The sequence below is a fragment of the Salmo salar genome, chromosome 01 (assembly GCF_965601325.2).
Source record: "Salmo salar chromosome 01, fSalSal1, whole genome shotgun sequence".
Lineage (NCBI taxonomy): Eukaryota > Metazoa > Chordata > Actinopteri > Salmoniformes > Salmonidae > Salmo > Salmo salar.
Window position 1 is genome coordinate 22,391,675 of NC_138291.1, and position 22,651 is coordinate 22,414,325.

The 22,651-nt window shown below is 43.5% G+C and overlaps 1 pseudogene across 1 annotated transcript in view; it reads left to right on the forward strand.

Moving 5' to 3' along the window:
• The first annotated feature begins 3,404 nt into the window (after positions 1 to 3,404).
• Positions 3,405 to 22,651, forward strand: part of LOC106575403 (mitochondrial dimethyladenosine transferase 1-like) — a 39,028-nt pseudogene continuing 19,781 nt past the window's right edge. The window contains exons 1-6 of the transcript XR_014384323.1: positions 3,405 to 3,439; positions 4,277 to 4,425; positions 4,874 to 5,024; positions 5,132 to 5,240; positions 6,461 to 6,612; positions 6,777 to 6,884. The product of XR_014384323.1 is annotated as a mitochondrial dimethyladenosine transferase 1-like (transcript). The remainder of the gene's footprint in view (positions 3,440 to 4,276; positions 4,426 to 4,873; positions 5,025 to 5,131; positions 5,241 to 6,460; positions 6,613 to 6,776; positions 6,885 to 22,651) is intronic.

A 22,651-nucleotide genomic window follows, 5' to 3' on the forward strand; every position in this document is an offset into this window, starting at 1 on the left:
CATTCTACCTGGAACCAAAAAGGGTTCTTCAAAGGTTTCTCTTATGGGGACAGCCGAAGAACCCTTTTAGGCTCTAGATAGCACCTTTTTTCACCATGGCTGGCCCTCAAGTTTGGGGGGCACTAAGCGAGATTTGGTTGGGGCGTCCTCATGGGCAAAACCTTTTAGTGGCCCCCCTCTTGACGTCAGAGAGACAAAATGGCAGTTTTAAAGTTAATTTCCTGCAATTCTACAGTAAAACCTGCATAAAGAAAATGTCGCCGTTTCAAAGCACATTTTCTGCTATTGTACACATACTGCCATGGGGTGGAGAGAAAATCTTGCAGTTTTCAAACACATTTTATGCAATTCTATTCATTTTGCCATGGGGCGGAGAGAACATTAGCAGTTTTGCTAAGGTGTGGAAATATATATTTGTAGTTTTAAAGCTAATTTTCTGCAATTCTACACATTTTGCCATCATTTATGCCATGTTCCTATGATATCTGGTAGCCCTCTGGAGGCCAGCACATCTGGGCACGTGCCCTGCATGACTGGTTGGTAATTCGGACAGGATTACTATAAGGTCTAGATAGCTGGCTAGACCTAGCAATCTAAAAATGTTTCGCTGACATGAGTTAATTGAGTGACTGTCAGTGACTGTCATAACAAGAGGACCTTGTGTATTCTACTATTCTACCTCTCAACAGTAACTTGAGACCCAGACTGAGTTCCTAAAAAAAAAAATATATCTATATATATATTATATATATATATATATATATATATATATATATATATGCTGTATATCTTTTTTAAATGACGAGGGGCCGATGGGCCCTAAGCGGCCACTTATGTCTCTGCCTAGCACAATTCACAGGGAGTGACCCCACAGAAAGACAGGGGCATCAGCAGAAAAAGCAGACCAGCAGGGACTGTCAGATGATACTGTATTGTATTCACGGGTTTTACTAGACTGTGATCATTTCTTTAATAACCCCTCCAATGCTATAGTGCCAGTTTCATTGGCTAAGCAGCACAATCTCTGTGTAGGCTATAGTGTTGTGTAGGCTATTGTCAAAAGTCTAAGTGATGCAGGTAATGCGGAGTCAGGCGCAGGACACAGAGATGAGTAATAACCGTAACGTTACTCAAAAACAATATTCCACGAAGGAGACAAATAATCCAGTTCACATAAACGAGACAACTTGACATGAACAACCAAGCACAAAACCAAGGGGGAAACCAGAGGGTTAAATAGGGAACAATAATTATGGAATGGAAACCAGGTGTGTACGATGAAGACAAAACAAATGGAAAATGAAATGTGGATCGGTGGCGACTAGAAAACCGGTGACGTCGACCGCTGAACGCCGCCTGAACAAGGAGAGGGACCAACTTCAGCGGAAGTCGTGACAGCTATAGTGTTGTACTCTCTGTCCATTATAGTTTAAGATTGGTAAATATATATTTTTTAAATCTTATTTAATTTTATGCACATTTAAGTAACAATAGTTGAATATATGAATCTCAGTGTTCACTTCATATGGAGGTACCTCTAAAATATACATGCAGCACTATCAGTCTGGTGGGCACTGATTTGTCCAATGTTCTTCAATTAAATAATGGCATCTTATCGGAATAAATTGCCAGAAAGGTGACTTTCCTGGAGAGAAAGTGAAGACAAAGGTCCATATGAAGCACTCTTTGAAGTACATGATTGGTCGACTTGTTTCCATAGCAGCAAGCAGCATCGCAGAGCGAGCCTCTCTCTCTCCTCTCCACCAAGGTCGGCAACAGCGGGATCTGTAACTGCCACTCATCCACATACCCTGGAGGGCAGCGTTTCCATCTCAACAAAAATAGTGCACCCTGACCCTTCCTGTACTGTGAACAGTGCTGCCGGGGAGACGAGGGACTCAGGGCCACAGGGTTCATTCTAACCAACAGCTGCGTGTGCACGATCGATCCTCCTTAGTCAAAATCTGTTATGACGAATCTCTCCCCTACAGTAACTCCATCTTGCTGAGAGGATAATGTAATTATCCGAATGTGTTGTAAAGTCTGACGCTGAATTTATAATGCTGTTTACCAAGAGGTTATTAGGAATCTTTATAATAGCTCCACAAGTAAATGTTGAAATTATGCATCTCCCCATAGCTGACAGGCTACTCATCCATAACATGTTGCTTCTTTCTGTGGGGACATTGAAAAAGAGCTGTTTATGAAAGTAATTTGTCAATCCGATAATAGTATTACGCAATTATGAAATAGGGATCTATGGAAACAAAGATTATGGATATGCTGACAAGATACATCTATCCGCCCTAACAATGGGAGTTGTTGTACACAAAGCGGCACGGTGGGCTGTCTAACTCCCGCCTAACCTTTCTTTGGAACGGTGGATACATTATTGTGATCCTTTTTTGAATGTTCGACGAGGATTGTTGACGTTAACCGCCTGCATCTTGATGGAAATTAGATCACATGAATGATCATCCCCTTGTCTGTTTAATGCATATATACAATAGTGATGCATCATTATAAACGTAGACAATAAACATTATGTCCAAAAATTGCAGCTTTGAGCACCATGCATCTGTCAATCGTTTTTTGTGTGTTTTTTTTAACATCTCAGTCAGGCCACAAGGATGAGTCAAGGTGGTCCACAGTTTTAAATAGCAGACAGATCAAACATGCTGAGGATGAGAAATCATGACAGAACCACAATTAATTGTTCTCTAGGGAATACATCAACCAATAATGTTTATTGCAATGCACATTTTGGAAAACATAGTATCTTTCAAATGTAGTAAGCTTGCCATCAAAATGCTTCCTTCTGCTGGCTATAATATCATTACATCAAAAAGATGTGGATTTTCAAGGAGGGGACTCGATTAAGCTGGCTTGTAAGCGTAGTTTTCAACGGGTGAAAAATGATTTCATTCATGATTTCATTCGAACCTGGCTGCCCCGGGGCATGAGCTGGGTATCCTGTACTGGCCGACCGCGAAGTCCGCTCAAAACAAAAGTGACGTAGGTTAAGCACGTGGAGTAATAAGTAGGATTCTGTTTTCATATGCAAAAGTTATTGCTTTTGATGAAAACGATTTATCTGTCTTCCCAATGAAAACTATTTAGAAAATTCGAACATATATTTTATGGAAAAAATATGTATATGTGAACGATGCATCATTCGGCCTTGTTGACAACATGATCAAGCGGGGCAGATTACGTTTCGATTTGAGTAGGGCGCGCCACCCTCATCGGCTTCGCCGGTTCACGTGACGGTCCATTGGCCGGTGCAACCCGGGACAGTTTAATCCAGCCCTTCACTGTCAAACTGAAGTTCCGCCTATCCCAAATTGATTGGTTGCAGAAGCGATTATTCCAATCCCATTGGATGTCATCCTGCCAGTTTCCTGACGACAGCAGAATTTCAGAAGGAACATCCAGACTGGTGAGAAGCGTGTTATCCGGCGAACTCTTATCTTTATTTTACCGTTCTCAAAGTCATATTTGCATGGTCGAGTTTGTGAACCTAAATTTGTTGCAACTTTTTCAGGTCAGGGATTTTTGTATGCGACCTTTATAATTAGCTATAGAGAAAAATAAGCAAAACGTCGATGCTGCTTTCTCAGTTGGCTAGCTACAGAGTTAACGTTGCACGTTTCGAGTGGCTAGCTACAGATTCAGTAAAGAGCAAGATGTCTTCACGGTCACAGTGTCAAGCCTTAACGTTAGCTACAATGTATCACATTATGTCTGTTGTAGGTCTGTAGGTCCCGCACTCTGATTCACTTATCCAAACTCAAGTAGCTAAACTAGTAAATTGACACTTGCCTTTGAATTTTTCTTTGCCAGCCAGCAGATGACTGTTATAGTGTGAATGAATGACAATATGGAGCAGAACCACCGCAGAATAATTCCAGTGTCTTTGGCAGGACACATCTATAAAATATAATACGATGTAATTTGGTCATTTATCCACTTGGTGGCGATCAAGATCATGTTTTTAATCCTCAAAGTTCCTTGTGTTTTCTCTCTACCATTGATCATTCCTTGACAATAGCAGTTGTGCTTTCACATAGTGTCTTGAAGCTCTAAAACGAAACCCTTGATATATACATTGCTGAGTAAACCCTATATTCATGATGATTAGAACTTGGATGCATTAGCATGTTAATTATGAGAGATTAGCAGATAATCCCCAGACCTCTGTTCTATCACTAATTACTCTGACGTTTCCCCTCTGAGTTTAATTGCTATTACAGTACCACCCTTTATATTCCCACAGCAGCACAGTTTGAGGGATGGCGGCTCCCAGAGAGATAGCGTTGTTTCGCCTGCCTCCCCTGCCCACCATTGGGGAGGTAATCAAGCTGTACAACCTGCGAGCAGAGAAACAGCTATCCCAGAACTTTCTGCTGGACATGAGGCTCACAGGTGAGTCAGCCTTCTCCTCTAGCTGCAATGCACCAACACCTGGTACACTGTGAGGACACAATGTTTTTTTTTCTCCCCCCTGTTCACAACACATTCAGTGTACCGGACTGCAGTGCCCACATAGGCTTGTCCACAAGCCACAGATACTACTGATGTGATTATATCAGTGATGCAGTGCTGCAGATCTGTTCTGGTGCCCTTGAACAAGGTTTCTGTTTTAGATAAAAGTACAAAAGAAGCTTAGCCAAGGAGCGATAGGAGCCAGGCGTATGGTAAAATGCAGTGCCTCGGCCAACCTTTATTTTGCTTGCAAGACATATGGAAGACACTGTTGTTGAAAGGCATGTAAGATCGACTTGATACATTGTTCACCTTAATATACCCAACCCATTCCAATGTTTGTAAGTAATGCTCCCTGGTCACTGTGTTTTCTGAACTGTGTGTGTAGATAAGATTGTACGCCAGGCAGGCAGTCTGAGGGACGCCCATGTGTGTGAGGTGGGTCCAGGACCTGGAGGGCTGACCCGCTCCATCCTCAATGCTGGGACTGCAGACCTGCTGGTGGTGGAGAAGGACACCGCTTCATACCCGGACTAAACGTACACTACAGGAGACCATGCAGGAAGAGTTTGTCTTTAAAATAATTGCCCAAATTGGAAACAGTAAATACTCAAGTGCCTGTAATATGAAAATTCCGTTTCCACAGCTTTTGTCTGAAGCGGCACCAGGGAAGCTCAGGGTTGTCCATGGTGACATACTCACGTACAGAATGGACCGAGGATTCCCGAAAGTCATAACCAAGGCATGGGAGGATGGTGAGTGAGATGAAGAGGTAGATCTGCCACTTACCTGATTGATGGAAGCGCCTACTAGATTGCTTTAAATCTGGAACACACAGTACATTGATTTATGTTGTGTAAATTGTGTTGCAACAGTGTGATACTACTGATGAGTTCTAAACTTTAAGTATTGTTCATTATCAGGTATCCTATTGGAATATTGAGTGCCATAGTCTAGTTTGTACACCAGAAGTTAGTGGTTATCTGCAGGGGGAATGGATTGTGTAAAGGAAGGGCAGTCACTGATAAGGGTGGAGAGATGTGGTTTAGTGAGGAAGGGAGTCGAGGTCAGGTCACTGATAAGGGTGGAGAGATGTGGTTTAGTGAGGAAGGGGGTCGAGGTCAGGTCACTGATAAGGGTGGAGAGATGTGGTTTAGTGAGGAAGGGAGTCGAGGTCAGGTCACTGATAAGGGTGGAGAGATGTGGTTTAGTGAGGAAGGGGGTCGAGGTCAGGTCACTGATAAGGGTGGAGAGATGTGGTTTAGTGAGGAAGGGGGTCGAGGTCAGGTCACTGATAAGGGTGGAGAGATGTGGTTTAGTGAGGAAGGGGGTCGAGGTCAGGTCACTGATAAGGGTGGAGAGATGTGGTTTAGTGAGGAAGGGAGTCGAGGTCAGGTCACTGATAAGGGTGGAGAGATGTGGTTTAGTGAGGAAGGGGGTCGAGGTCAGGTCACTGATAAGGGTGGAGAGATGTGGTTTAGTGAGGAAGGGGGTCGAGGTCAGGTCACTGATAAGGGTGGAGAGATGTGGTTTAGTGAGGAAGGGGGTCGAGGTCAGGTCACTGATAAGGGTGGAGAGATGTGGTTTAGTGAGGAAGGGGGTCGAGGTCAGGTCACTGATAAGGGTGGAGAGATGTGGTTTAGTGAGGAAGGGGGTCGAGGTCAGGTCACTGATAAGGGTGGAGAGATGTGGTTTAGTGAGGAAGGGAGTCGAGGTCAGGTCACATTAAGGGAGAAGGAACAGTTTATGGCCCGCATCACTTTATTTCCTGTCTAGCAATAACGATGTAATGTTTAGAGAGAAGGAGCACGTCACTCAAATTGGGGTATATATACTACCACTGGTGGAACCATGTCTTTGTCTTATGCAGCTGTATGACCCAATGGGTGAATAAACTTGGTTTAAGCTTTACTAATCATCCGTGAGTTTTACTCGGATCATTTAGAACCTAACAGTACTAAAACTGTCCCTCCAGATCCACCAGACCTGCATATCATTGGGAACCTTCCCTTCAGTGTGTCCACTCCTCTCATCATCAAGTGGCTGGAGAACATATCCAACAGAACTGGACCCTTTGTTTACGGCCGGACCAGACTGACCCTTACCTTTCAGAAGGAGGTGGCAGAGGTGTGTGCTGTTTGTTCAATACTGTCTATTCTCACTCGGTCGATGTTCCTGAATCAGTAACTTTTTTCCAGTCTGATTATTCATCCCTTTATTCACCCTTTTTTAATATAACTGCTCAGGGCCAAGAATGATACTGACACAACATGTTGGGTCCCCCTCTCCAGAGGTTGACAGCCAGCACGGCCAGCAGATAGAGGAGTCGTCTGTCCATCATGGCCCAGTACCTCTGTGCTGTCACCATCCCAGGACGGGCCTTCATCCCCAAACCTGAGGTAGGACCCCACGCTCTGCTCTACTCTGCTCACACACACAGACCGACACAGAGCATCTTGGCTGTGTATCCAAGTTGATGATGACAGTTCTCCGTTTGTGGAGCACACACACTTGGAAATGGGCACACAATCAGCCGCACATCACCCCACACCAGGGGGTAGGACCCCCTATTTACTCTGTTCTCCTCTTCCATTGCCCCCATTTCTGCTGCTGTCACTAGACTCTAGACACGTACAGTTCAAGGGTTCATTACGGCTGCGTTAAATCAATGTTGTCTCAGAAGGGTCTTCAGAATTGTGACACGTTGTTGGGTTATGATGCCTGGTGGATATATATCACACAGCAGTATTGAGAACTCGGGCCCCTTTTTACTGTCTTCTCTCTGTGTCACTGGTGGGTTCCAGGAGAATGCTTATTATATAAGATTATAGGCCTAAACTACTGACTACAGAGAATGTTTCTCTGTTCTTGGGGATGGGCTTTAGGTTGCTGTCTGATGGACTAGGGTCCCCTGAAGAAGTCCCTCTAGGAGCCCTCTGTTAGTAAATATTTCATCTGTATGGAATGGATGGAGTAAGTGAAGTGAATGAAACTAGGGCTGATTGTTCATTCTCTTAGAAGACATAGCTCCAATGATTATTTAATCACATAGAGGCAGCTTTTACACTGTGTGTGTGTGTGTGTGTGTGTGTGTGTGTGTGTGTGTGTGTGTGTGTGTGTGTGTGTGTGTGTGTGTGTGTGTGTGTGTGTGTGTGTGTGTGTGTGTGTGTGTGTGTGTGTGTGTGTGTGTGTGTGTGTGTGTGTGTGTGTGTGTGTGTGTGTGCAGGCGTCTGTGTAAGTGTGTGAGTAGAGCGTTTATGCTGCAGTTGTTAATTTGTGCTCATGCACGTTGATCGCACAAACGGTTGTAAGTTTTATTAGTCGTATGTACGCGATACACATGGTATACATCGTCCTACCAAATTCTTACTTGCAGGTTCCTTCTCAATGCAACAGCATTAAGAAATAATAAAAGATAAGAATAGGAACATAAAGTAAATGGCTCAGTAGAATAGAATACACATTTTAGCATAAGTACACTTGACAAAAAATGGTGCTATCTAGAACCTAAAAGGGTCCCCATAGGAGAACCCTTTGAAGTACCCTTTTTGGTTCCAGGTAGAACCCTTTTGGTTCCAGGTAGAACCCTTTTGGTTCCAGGTAGAACCCTTTTGGTTCCAGGTAGAACCCTTTTGGAATAGTTTTTTCTAAGAGTGTATAATACAGGGTGGCACAATTTCTAGTCCAATATTTCCACGTGTTTTAGAGAAAGTGTTTAAATTGTGCAGTATTTAGCTATCGTTATAAGAGTCTGGTAGTTAAGAAGAGTTAAGAAGATATTTACCAAATAATATAAAAAGTAACACAATACAATAACGAGGCCATATTCAGGGGGTACCAAGTCAGTGTGAGGGGGTACAGGTTAGTTGAGGTAATTTGTACATGTAGGTAGGGGTGAAGTGACTGCATAGAATCAGCAGGTGGTCAGTTCAAGTGTTCAGCAATCTGATGGCTTGTAGATAGAAACTCTCTCTGAGCCTGTTGGTATCAGACCTCATGATCTGATACCGTCTGCCTGACGGTAAAGGAGGGAACAGCTTGTGGCTGGGGTGTGTAGGGTCCTTGATGATGCTGCAGGCCTTTTTTAGGCACTGTTTTGAGTAGATGTTCTGGATGGGTGGGAGCACGGTCCCAGTGATGTACTGGGCCGTCTTCACCATCCGCTGGAGGGCCTTGCGGTTGTGGATGGAGCGATTCCAGTACCAGGCCATCATGCAACCGTTTAGCACGCTCTCGATGGTGCAGCGTTAGTATTTGTAGATGATCGCATGCCGCCTTAGGAAGTAGAGACGCTGTCCGTTATGTGAGTAACCATTGCTGTGGTGTAAGGCTGTTTGTTTGTTGGTGGGAAAAGGGGATACCAAGCCAAGTCGCCCATGGGCATACATCACCCGTAGGAAAACTTTGTCTAAGTACCCTAGTTAGAACTGGGTGGACCACCCACTGTATTTTATTGGTTAGTTAGCTAGCTGTTCATGAAGCAGGTAAGACTAGCTTAGGTTTTTTTTGATATTTAGAAGTTCTTTCCTTGGGTGCAGCTCAGCCCCTCCCCCCCCATTTACCGTGTGTTTGAAAAATAAACCAGTGTTTGACGGTAGTTTTAGGTTATCTGTTGTTTTTACTTCTCACTGTTCATTTTCACTGTTATGATATGCATGAGATATGTTACGGGTCTCGTTTCCATCCCCCCCCACCTCCAAATCGATCCCACTCCAGAGTACAGGCCTCGGTGTAACGCTCATTCCTGAATCCGACCATCACCCCTGGTGAGACAAAACCACGACTCGTCAGTGAAGAGCACTTTTTGCCGGTCCTGTCTGGTCCAGCGATGGTGCCCGTAGGCGACGTTGTTGCCAGTGATGTCTGGTGAGGACCTGCCTTACAGGGACAGTCTGAGCACTGATGGAGGGATTGTGCATTCCTGGTGTAACTCGGGCAGTTGTTGTTGCCATCCTGTACCTGTCCCGCAGGTGTGATGTTCGGATGTACCAATCCTGTGCAGGTGTTGTTACACGTGGTCTGCCACTGTGAGGATGATCAGCTGTCTGTCCTGTCTTCCTGTAGCGCTCTCTTAGGCGTCTCACAGTACGGACATTGCAATGTATTGCCCTGGCCACATGTGCAGTCCTCATGCCATCTTGCAGCATGCCTAAGGCACGTTCACGCAGATGAGCAGGGACCCTGGGCATCATTCTTTTGGTGTTTTTCAGAGTCAGTACAAAGGCCTCTTTAGTGTCCTAAGTTTTCATAACTGTGACCTTAATTGCCTACCGTCTGTAAGCTGTTGGTGTCTTAACGACCGTTCCACAGGTGCATGTTCATTAATTGTTTATGGTTCATTGAACAAGCATGGGAAACAGTGTTTAAACCCTTTACAATGAAGATATGTGAAGTTATTTGGATTTCATGAGTTATCTTTGGAAGACAGGGTCCTGAAAAAGGGACGTTTCTTTTTTTGCTTTAGTTTATAATAATTCATAACGCACTGACTAATGGAAGACGGGTAATACAGGAATTCCTGTTTGGATGAACAGTGAAATAGACCATAGATCAATAATAATGAAACAAAATAATAATAATTAGGTGGGTGCTTATATTTGTCCTATTTCACACATGTACCTGTGTGTATTAATATTCATGTGTGAATTGGAAATGTGTTTTTTGCATATCCCACTCTCCCTGAGACACCCTCATATTGTGGGGTCACAGCCATTATCAACTTAGGCCCTGAAGCAATTAGGGTTAAAGTGCTTTGCTCATGGGCACATTGACAGATTTTTCAGTTGTCTGCTCGGGGATTCGAACTAGCGACATTTCGGTTACTGTCCCAAAGCTCTAACTGCTAGGCTACCTACCGCCCTTACAATACTGTACATACTTACGTTTTGTGTAAATATAGGTCCTTAAGTTCTACCAAAAGGTAGAGGGTGTTTCTCTATAAGTCTCATTTTCATGTCCCCTGAGCACAGTTTATTGCTGGATTTGTGCAAAATCTTTTTTCATAGCCACTTACCCAGAGAGTGTTTTTATCAATACCTTGAAGTGGACAAAGGTAGGACTTTGATATTTAGTGCTTGAGGCTGTGCAGTATGAGAGTACATCATGGGTGTTATTCGACCAAGACATATACTACTGGCCATAACCATTGCTAAGAAGCAATGCACATAAAGTAGGGTGGATGATGGAAAGCTGTATTCCTGAAGGCTGTGCCTCTCTGTGAGTCTTTCTGTTTGTCCACACTGTCTGCTGAGGCCTGCTGGGAGCAGTGTGACTTCTTAGACCGAGGAGAACATTCACATAGCCAAGCTAGACAAATCCAACATCCACTCTACATTCGAATTGTTGGTATTATCTTGCTCTGCCTGTAGCTTTGGATTGCTAATTGGTGTGTTTTTATGAATAGGGATTTGCTCAAATTGAAGTTTCACTTTTATCTGTTTAAAAAATATATATATATTCCTGGCATGCATCAGTCACATCTGGACTGTGGTAACCCGGGTGTGTGTGTGTGTGTGTGTGTGTGTGTGTGTGTGTGTGTGTGTGTGTGTGTGTGTGTGTGTGTGTGTGTTAAAATCTGAAGGAACAGGTTAATACAGATGAAAGAGCGTTGCTGCTGCATAGCTGTAATAATGTTGTTCAACAGTTCTGAGAAAATGTGTCACAAAGAACTTGACGGAGACGCTGTGTAACACACTGCTATCTCCCATTTTTCCCAGTACATCAAACCAGAAGCAGGGGCTGTGTTACAGATATAACAATTAGCAGTGTAACCTCCTATCACCTTATTTGTGAAAATGCGTTTAATAGTTGTACTCTCTAACCAACAGAGAACATCATTGAACCTTATAAAACCCAATGGTGAGAAAATGGCAATTAGATGAAAAAAACAAAACATTACTGGATTTAGTGGTTAATACGTTTTAACCTGAGGGAAAGAGAGGCACATTGTAGCTGACTGGTGATTAGAAGAAAAAGTTGAACCCATTTTACATTTGCAGCTGCTGGGCCATATTGACGTGTCGTGACTTAGGCTTTATCCTTTGTTGTTTAATCTGTTGCCATGCATGTTCTCACCCCTGGAAGGAATGCACTGACTACCTCTTGTCACATTAACTGAGTCTGATTGTCCTTGAAGGCTTCCGTCCAGCGTGATTGGCTGACTCCTTGTTTGCCCTCCGGTCCATTGGGCCCTAGGTCTGCCTGTCACGGATCACATTCACACCCCTCTCATTCTCCCCCTTCATTAGCTTTGCGTGTTAATATACATATTCTAGAAGAAAATACAAAATGGCTGCTTGTGGCGAATACAGGTCACTTGTAAATTGCAAATTACATTTTTATGTTCCCGAAAAAACAAAAGGTGTTATTGGCTTAGTAGAAATGACATAAAGTACATAAATGGCTGTGTCTCTCTGATGTAATATTGTGACGGGGGGTCAAGGGGTTTGTGACCTTTGTGACCATTTGACATCCCGTCAACATTATCGCCAACCCTGTGTTTGTCAGCCAACCCTGTGTTTGTCAGCCAACCCTGTGTTTGTCAGCCAACCCTGTGTTTGTCAGCCAACCCTGTGTTTGTCAGCCAACCCTGTGTTTGTCAGCCAACCCTGCATTTCTCACTGCCTTTCCTAAAATGGAGGTTATTCAGACAAAGAGAGGAAAGCATGTTAGTGAGACTTGCCCATCTAATTCGCCTCGGCCTCCTCTCCTCTAGCCTGCACAGTTCTTTCCTGGCAGAATGTGATTAAAATCTGCCTGTCTCTGTCATTAACGGGTCTATAAGTCGCTCAATGGCTGCTCCATCACGTCCTAGAGGGCTGCTTCTCCACAGTAGACCCACAGACAGAAAGAGCTTTGAAAGAAAGCTTGAGAGGGAGGGAGACAGGGAGAGCTTGAAAGAGAGAGGGAGAGAATGGGAGGTGGAGAGAGTTAGTGGGAGTGATTGAGCTGAGAAGAGAGGTGGAGAGATTGGAAGACAGTGGGAGAGAGCAGTAGGGGATAAGAGTGGGAATGCTGCAGCTTGCAGTCAGTGTGTACTCCACATGCAGTCGGAAAGGTAGGAGAGGAGAATGCCCGGAGACAGATTCATGACGTTGATTGATCTGAAGGGAGAGTGAAGCGTACCTCCAGCAGATGGTTGTCTGGGGCCGTCACCAGCCATCCTGAGTAATGGCTGCATCAGCGATCGGCTACCCACCCTGCTTCCCTAGCTCCAGTCTCTGAGGGGGAGGGCCGTACAGATGTTTTCCTTGTACACAGCGCCTACTGAGTTACTTTTTAAAAATTGTTACTTTGCGAAACAAGGCGTGCGTTACTTTCAGAATTACATTTCTACCAAACGTTGCTATTCATAGATTCTGTGATAGCAAAGCCCGTAAAGGGTGCCCTCTACATCTTTATGGGTCCATGTACTCTACGTGGCTTGAGAGAGAGATTGTTAATGAAAAGATGGTTAATCTGTACAGATGTAGTAACCACATTTTTTTTTTTTTTTTTTAAGCAAATCAAAATATATTTTAGATTCTTCAAAGTATCCACCCTTTGACTTGATGACAGCAGTGGTGTAAAGTACTTTAAAGTACTACTTAAGTAGTTTTTTGGGGTGTCTAACTTTACTTTTACTCCACTACATTCCTAAAGAAAACAATGTACTTTTTACTCCATACATTTTCCCTGACACCTTTAAGTACTCGTTGCATTTTGAATGCTTAGCAGGACAGGAGAATGTTCCAATTCACGCACTTATCAAGAGAACACCCCTGCTCATCCCTACTGCCTATGATTAGGCGCACTTACTAAACACAAATACTTCATTTGTAAATTATGTCTGCGTATTGGAGTGTGATCCTGACTACCTGTAAATTAAAAAAACAAGAAACCCTTGCCGTCTGGTTTGCCTGATACAAGGAATTTTAAATGATTGTAAACTTTTACTTTTGATACTTAAGTATATATTTTTTTAAATTACACTTACTTTTGATACTTAAGTATTAAATAAAATTTTAAAAAAGCCATATCTCAGACTGGCCAGTAAAGATTAAGATGGGCAAAAGAACAGACACTGGACAGAGATATGGCTTTTTCTTTGCAACTCTGCCTAGAAGGTCAGCATCCCGGAGTCGCCTCACAACTCAAACTAGACACTAATGTACTTGTCCTTTTGCTCAGTTGTGCACCGGGGCCTCCCACTCCTCCTCCTATTCTGGTTAGAGCCAGTTTGCGCTGTTCTGTGAAGGGAGTAGTACACAGCGTTGTACGAGATCTTCAGTTTCTTGGCAATTTCTCGCATAGAATAGCCTTCATTTCTCAGAACAAGAATAGACTGATGAGTTTCAGAAGAAAGTCCTTTGTTTCTGGCCATTTTGAGCCTGTAATCAAACCCACAAATGCTGATGCTCCAGATACTCAACTAGTCTAAAGAAGGCCAGTTGTATTGCTTCTTTAATTAGCACAAGTTTTCAGCTGTGCTAACATAATTTGCAAAAGGGTTTTCTAATGATCAATTAGCCTTTTAAAATGATAAACTTGTATTAGCTAACACCATGTGCCATTGGACCACAGGAGTGATGGTTGCTGATAATGGGCCTCTGTACGCCTATGTAGATTCTCCATGACAAATCAGTTGTTTCCAGCTACAATAGTCATTTACAACATTAACAATGTCTACACTGTATTTCTGATCAATTTGATGTTATTTTAATGGACAAAAAATGTGCTTTCCTTTCAAAACAAGGACATTTCCAAGTGACCCCAAACTTTTGAACGGTTGTGTGTGAGATTTAATTAAGCAGCCAATATATAGCGCAGCACTTGTAGACTAGCATAGGAAAGCAGCACCACAGATGAAAGTAATAGGCTACTTACTAAGTTAGAGTTGACCATCTTTGGTAGAGCCTTGCTCTCTCTGACAGTCAAACACTCTCCTCTCAACAACAATAACCAATAAATCTATCCAGTGAGGCTGTACGGGTCTTTCTCATAGAGCATATACTACAGCTCTATAGAAGCACCTTGACTGGCTGCATCACCGGTTGGTATGGCAACTGCTTGGCATCTGACCGCAAGAGGGTAGTGCATACGGCCCAGTACATAACTGGGGCCACGCTCCCTGCCATCCAGAACCTACACTACGTGACCAAAATGATGTGGACACCTGCTCGTCGAACATTTCATTCCAAACTCATGGGCATTAATATGAAGTTGGTCCCCCCCTTTGCTGCTATAACAGCCTCCACTCTTCTGGGAAGGATTTCCACTAGATGTTGGAACGTTGCTGCAGGGATTTGCTTCTGTTCAGCCACGAGCAATAGTGCGGTCCGGGCACTGATGTTGGGCGATTAGGCATCACTTGCAGTCGGTGTTCCAATTCATCCCAAAGGTGTTCGATGGGGTTGAGGTCAGGGCTCTGTGCAGGCCAGTCAAGTTCTTCCATACCGATCTCGACAAACCATTTCTGTATGGACCTCGCTTTGAGCACGGGAGCATTGCCACAAAGTTGGAAGCACAGAATCATCTAGAATGCCATTGTATGCTGTAGTGTTAAGATTTCCCTTCACTGGAACTAAGGGGCTTAGCCCGAACCATGAAAAACATATTCAGACCATTAATCCTTCTCCACCAAACTTTACAGTTGGAACTATACATTTGGGCGGGTAGCGTTCTCCTGGCATCTGTCAAACCAGGTTAGTCCGTCAGACTGCCAGATGATGAAGCGTGATTCATCACTCCAGAGAATGCGTTTCCACTGCTCTAGAATGCAATGGCGGTGAGCTTTGCAACACTCCAGCCTACGCTTGCCATTCTTCATGGTGATCTTAGGCTTGTGTGCGGCTGCTCGGCCATGGAAACCCATTTCATGAAGCTCCCGACAAACAGTTCTTGTGCTGACGTTGCTTCCAGTTGTGAGTGTTGCAACCAAGGATAGACGATTTTTACGCACTACGCACTTCAGCACTTGGTGGTCCCGTTCTGTGAGCTTGTGTGGCCTACCACTTTGCGTCTGAGCCGTTGTTGCTGCTAGACGTTTCCACTTCACAATAACAGCACTTACAGTTGACCGGGGCAGCTCTAGCAGGGCAGAAATTTTAGACTGACTTGTTAGAAAGGTGGCATCCTATGATGGTGCCAAGTTGAAAGTCACTGAGCTCGTCTGTACGGGCCATTCTACTGTCAATGTTTGTCTATGGAGAGGGCATGGCTGTGTGCTCTATTTTATACACCTGTCAGCAACAGGTGTGGCTGAAAGGGCCCAATCTACTAATTTAAAGGAGTGTCCACATACATTTAGTGTATATAGCAGGCGGTGTCAGAGGAAGGCCCTAAAAATTGTCAGACTCCAGCCACCCAAGTCATAGACTGTTCTTTCTGCTATCGTGCTGCAAGCGGTACCGATGCACCAAGTCTGGAACCAACAGGACCCTGAACAGCTTCTGCCCCCAAGCCATAAGACTTGTTAAGTAGTTAACCAAACAGCTACCCGGACCATCTGCATTGACCCTTTTTGCACCAACTCTTTTGACTCATCATATACGCTGCTGCTACTGTTTATCTGTTACTTTATTACTAGTTATAGTGAAGTTATTATTACTCAGTGTGTTATTACGCGTTATTACTCTTCTATTAGTTTTCTTTTCTTTTTTTACATTGTACTACAGCACACAGTTCATCTAGGCCTGTTCCTATCCTATAAATGGGGTCAACCATGGTATTACCAGAGTATAGGAAAGATAACGCCTGAAGGCTTGTACTCGATACATCATAGTTCCAAGGTAAAATTCTGAACAATTTTGAATCCTCCCTTAAACAAAATACCTAGGTTGGCAGAGTTGGCTTATCAACATCTTGATAGTTGACATGTTTCTTTCTTTCTATTGCCCCTCCTATCCGAAATGAACGCTGGGTTAGCTGTGATTCAATGCTGGCAGTTTAACATGAACATCATCCACACCAAGAAACATTTAGGTATTCTGAAACATAGTTGAGGAATCCTGGCCATGTTCCAGGAAAAGACGGTCAGCTTCAAGCAGGCAATTGCTCCTTGAGAAAAAGGAGCTATAGTGCCTTCAGAAAGTATTCACACCCCTTGACCTTTTCCAGATTTTGTTGTGTTACAGCCTGAATTTAAAATGGATTAAACTGAGATTTTGTGTCACTAGCCAACACACAATACCCCATAATGTGTTTGAATGACTACCTCATCTCTGTACCCCACACATACAATTATCTGTAAGGTCCCTCAGTCGAGCAGTGAATTTCAAACACAGATTCAACCACAAAGACCAGGGTGGATTTCCAATGCCTCACAAAGAAGGGCACCTACAGTATTGATAGACGGGTAAAATAAGAAATAGAAACAGATATTGAATATCCTTCTGAACATGGGAAAGTTATTACACATTGGATGGTGTATCATTACATCCAGTCACTACAAAGAAATGTACTTTATGTCCTGAATGCAAAGTGTTATGTTTGGGGAAAAAACAACACATCACTGAGTACCACTCTTCATTTTCAAGCATGGTGGTTGCTGCATCATGTGGCTGCATCGTGTTATGGGTATGCTTGTTATCGGCAAGGACTAGGGAGTTTTTTGGGGGGGGATAAAAATAAACGGAATAGAGCTAAGCACAGGCAAAATCTTAGAGAGAACCTGGTTCAGTCTGCTTTCCAACAGACACTGAGAGACAAATTAATCTTTCAGCAGGACAATAACCTGAAATGCCAACAATACACTGGAGTTGCTTACCAAGACGACATTGAATGTTCCTGAGTGGCCTAGTTACAGTTAAATCAGCTTGAAAATCTAACGCAAAGCTTGAAAATGACTGTCTAGCAATGATCAACAACCAACTTGACAGAGCTTGGAGAATATTTTTAAGAATAATGTGCAAATATTGTAAAATCCAGGTGTGCAAAGCTCTTAAAGACTTACCCAGAAAGACTCACAGCTGTAATCACTGCCAAATGTGATTCTAACATGTATTGACTCAGGAGTGTGAATACTTATGTAAGTGAGAGATATCTGTATTTCAATATAATAGCAAACAAAATGGTATTGTGTGTAGATTAAAATATCTCTTTTTAATTGAGGCTGTAAAACATCAAAATGTAGAATAAGTCAAGGGGTATGAATCCTTTCTGAAGGCACTGTATAGTACTGAAAGGACGAATACACAAGCTGTTAACTCTACTGTGTGTTTTAAAGATTTTCATTAAAAAGGTCAGGCACTGTGATTTTACATTTTTCATTTCAGCCTGTTCAGTCGGCACTTCAGCTGAGCGCTGTGCTTTTCACATATACACACAAAATAGAAAGCCTGGGCTGCTGGAAAAAACATTGTCTGTGCCCAAAAAAAATGTTTGATTAATTTGTTTCCAGCTAAAGTAATACAATTACTGTAGATCAAAAAAATATATTTGCGACGCAAGAACAATATAATTGTTTTCTGATTCTCCAAATGCCATAACCAACTCTGATTTTCTGTTTGGTTAATTCAGAACACCCCGGGAAACAATGCCTAATAACCAAGTGTGAAAAAAAGGTCTGTTTCAATAGACATTTTTCTATTCATCACTTTGTCATGTAGTGGACCTTACCTTTAGCCAATCTTTTTAGTGCTGTAATTCTTCTAATGCTTATGGTGATATAATATTAAAATGCTTCTTTGAACTGTCAGGGTGTCTTTGTCATCTTGCAGAGCTCATACTGCTTCTCTCAGCACTTCACTGCCGCAGCAAGGTCATTGCCATTACTCCCCAGCCTCAGATGTGTACTGGAACAGGAGGGCAAAGTCTTGGACAATGCAAGGTCATTTTCAGCTGCTGTCGATGACCGTATTATATCGCCAATTTGGACTCTCATGAAGACGATGGTTGTCCAGAAGAAAATGCCTTACATTAAGGTGAAATATTGGCATGCCTTGGGTGATTGTTCTCAGCGATGCATTACAGCACTACGGTTATTGCTGATGGGGTTTTGATGAGCGGTAGGGCATTGAGATTCTTGGCCCAGCTTATATTTATCTTTGTACCTGCCAACATCATGACTCCAGAGCTGCTTCACGGCTACATGCTTGTTAGTGATATCCTTATTATCAAACGCTGCTATGAATCATGCATTTTTATTTAAGAACTCTGGCTGTAAAATGTTATCGGTTTAAAAATGATATCGATAAGGAGCTGATTTGATTTAGAGCCTCAACCACATACATCTACAGACTATATCATGCATCTCGCTGTAACTGAGCGTGCGCAGTGCAAGTCAACTTGTCTTGACGCTCAAGGTGGGATATACAGTTGGATTAACCCCTGTGCCTGCAGGGTTCAAAGTTCTCTGAGCCCACATCCCTTATCTGTCATGACGGCATCTCAGGGTGAAACCCTTTGAAGGAAATGTAGGATAAATACACAGAGGAGCGGATCTTATTAACGTTTACCCAAGAGGGGAGCTGCTATTTGATCTCCACTCTGTTGCATAACCAAGAGGAGAGAGCGCCTTGAATAATCCATGTTTGTTACAAGAAAGCCACATATCTCCGAACTTCCCACCGTCGACTTGGCTGTAATCAGCTGTAATGAGATGCGAGATTCTCATTACTATCTATATAGAACAAAAATATAAACACCACATGGAACATTTTCAAAAAATTTACTGAGTTAGAGTAGATTTTACTGAGTTACAGCTCATATAAGAATCTGTCGATTGGATTTCACATGACTGGGTATACAGATATGCATCTGTTGGTCACAGGTACCTTTTAAAAAAGTAGGGGCGTGGATCAGAAAACCAGTCCGTATCTGGTGTGACCACCATTTGCCTCATGCAGCGTGACACATCTCCTTCACATAGAGTTGACCAGTTTGTTGATTGTGGAATGTTGTCCCACTCCTCTTCAATGTCTGTGCGAAGTTGCTAGATATTGGCAGGAACTGGAACACACTGTCGTACATGTTGATCCAGAGCATTCCAAACATGCTTGCAACATGTAAAGTGTTGATCCTATGTTTCAAGAGCTGAAAAATAGAAAATCCCCGAAATTTCCATACGCACAAAAATGTTGTGCGCAAATTTGTTTACATCCCTGTTAGTGAGCATTTCTCCTTTGCCAAGATAATCCATCCACTTGACAGGTGTGGCATATCAAAAAGCTGATTAAACAGCATTATCATTACAAAGGTGCACGTTGTGCTGGGACACTTTAAAATGTGCATTTTTGTCACACAACACAATGCCACAGATGTGTCAAGTTTTGAGGGAGCGTGCTGATTGCAGGAATGTCCACCAGAGCTGTTGCCAGAGAATTGAACGTTCATTTCTCTACCATAAACTGCCTCCGACGTCGTTTTAGTGAATTTGGCAGTATGTCACAACCGCAGACCACATGTAACCACGCCAGCCAAGGACCTCCACATCTGGCTTCTTCACCTGCGGGATCCTTTGAGAGGGGGTGGGGGAGTGTTGAGTGTTTGTCTGTAATAAATCCTGTTTGTTAGGGAAAACTCATTCTGATTGGCTGGGCCTGGCTCTCCAGTGTGTGGGCCTATACCCTCACAGGCCCACCCATGGCTGCGCCCCTGCCCAGTCATGTGATATCCATAGATTAGGGCCTCATTTTATTTATTTAAATTGACTGATTTCCTTAATTGAACTGTAACTCAGTAAAATATTGGAAATTGTTGTTGCGTTTATTTTTGTTCAGTATAGTTGTCTTGAACCTTATTTGTGGAACAGTTTTCTAAATGTTGTTAAATGTGATGTTCTGGTGCCTCTAGTATGATTCAGAAAGCTGATTGAGGACCTTATTACTAATAAATGTTTGTTTTTTTATGACCGTGTTTTTTTGTTTCTGCTTGCATTTAGTATTTATATTTTTATATGTGTATTTTATGTAATTTATGTAATTCGGGGCTCATCTATAAAAGAGACCTTGGTCTCAGTATGACTCTGATTAAAATAAAGGTTATTTGATAAAATAAACACAACAGTGATTTATGGGCTCCCGACGCACTACATCTCAGTGCAAGAGGCGTCACTACAGTCCCTGGTTTGATTCCAGGCTGTATCACATCCGGCCAGGATTGGGAGTCCCATAGGGTGGCGCACAATTGGCCCAGCGTCATCCGTGTTTGGCCGGTGTAGGCCGTCATTGTAAATAAGAATTTGTTCTCAACTGACTTGCCTAGTAAAAGAATAAAGGGAACACTTAAACAACACAATGTAACTCCAAGTCAATCACACTTCTGTGAAATCAAACTGTCCACTTAGGAAGCAACACTGATTGACAATACATTTCACATGCTGTTGTGCAAATGGAATAGACAACAGGTGGAAATTATAGGCAATTAGCAAGACACCCCCAATAAAGGAGTAGTTCTGCAGGTGGGGTCCACAGACCACTTCTCAGTTCCTATGCTTCCTGGCTGATGTTTTGGTCACTTTTGAATGCTGGCGGTGCTTTCACTCTAGTGGTAGCATGAGACGGAGTCTACAACCCACACAAGTAGCTCAGGTAGTACAGCTCTTCCAGGATGGCACATCAATGCGAGCTGTGGCAAGAAGGTTTGCTGTGTCTGTCAGCGTAGTGTCCAGAGCATGGAGGCGCTACCAGGAGACAGGCCAGTACATCAGGAGACGTGGAGGAGGCCGTAGGAGGGCAACAACCCAGCAGCAGGACCGCTACCTCCGCCTTTGTGCATGGAGGAGCAGGAGGAGCACTGCCAGAGCCCTGCAAAATGACCTCCAGCAGGCCACAAATGTGCATGTGTCTGCTCAAACGGTCAGAAACAGACTCCATGAGTGTGGTATGAGGGTCCGACGTCCACAGGTGGGGGTTGTGCTTACAGCCCAACACAGTGCAGGACGTTTGGCATTTGCCAGAGAACACCAAGATTGGCAAATTCGCCACTGGCGCCCTGTGCTCTTCACAGATGAAAGCAGGTTCACACTGAGCACGTGACAGACATGACAGAGTCTGGAGACGCCGTGGAGAACGTTCTGCTGCCTGCAACATCCTCCAGCATGACCGGTTTGGTGGTGGGTCAGTCATGGTGTGGGGTGGCATTTCTTTGGGGGGCCGCACAGCCCTCCATGTGCTCGCCACAGGTAGCCTGACTGCCATTAGGTACCGAGATGAGATCCTCAGACCCCTTGTGAGACCATATGCTGGTGCGGTTGGCCCTGGGTTCCTCCTAATGCAAGAGTGTGTGTGGAGTGTGTCAGCAGTTCCTGCAAGAGGAAGGCAATGATGCTATGGACTGGCCCGCCCGTTCCCCAGACCTGAATCCAATTGAGCACATCTGGGACATCATGTCTCGCTCCATCCACCAACGCCACGTTGCACCACAGACTGTCCAGGAGTTGGCGGATGCTTTAGTCCAGGTCTGGGAGGAGATCCCTCAGGAGACCATCCGCCACCTCATCAGGAGCATGCCCAGGCGTTGTAGGGAGGTCATACAGGCACGTGGAGGCCACACACACTACTGAGCCTCATTTTGACTTGTTTTAAGGACATTACATCAAAGTTGGATCAGCCTGTAGTGTGGTTTTCCACTTTAATTTTGAGTGTGACTCCAAATCCAGACCTCCATGGGTTGATAAATTGGATTTCCATTGATTATTTTTGTGTGATTTTGTTGTCAGCACATTCAACTATGTAAAGAAAGAAGTATTTAATAAGATTATTTCTTTCATTCAGATCTAGGATGTGTTGTTTAAGTGTTCCCTTTATTTTTTTGAGCAGTATATATAAACAAAAAAATGGAGCCATACAGTGATTTAAAAATACGATTATGAAGACCGCATGGAGGCTTTAAGGCTTTTACTTCATGTATGAAAAGCAGGGATTTATTCCCCAGCTGGAAGTAAGACCAGTATTTGTGGGGTCTTAGTATTGGATATTTCTCTCCAGTCTGACTTGGCAATACTCTTCATATGAGTCAGATTTTGAAGCTGGCGAGGCTGTTTTGATGCCCACTTGGCTGATGGGATGCTCGGTGGAACCAGAGGAAGGGATGGGGGATGCAGATTGCACTCCTCCATGTTACCCATGCTGACTGACTGGCTTTATCAGCTGTTGCTTTGTATTCCAGTCTAATTGTACAAATGTTGCAGCAGCTAACCTACACATGCTGTCATTCATTATCATTCTGTTCACGCTCAGACATACAC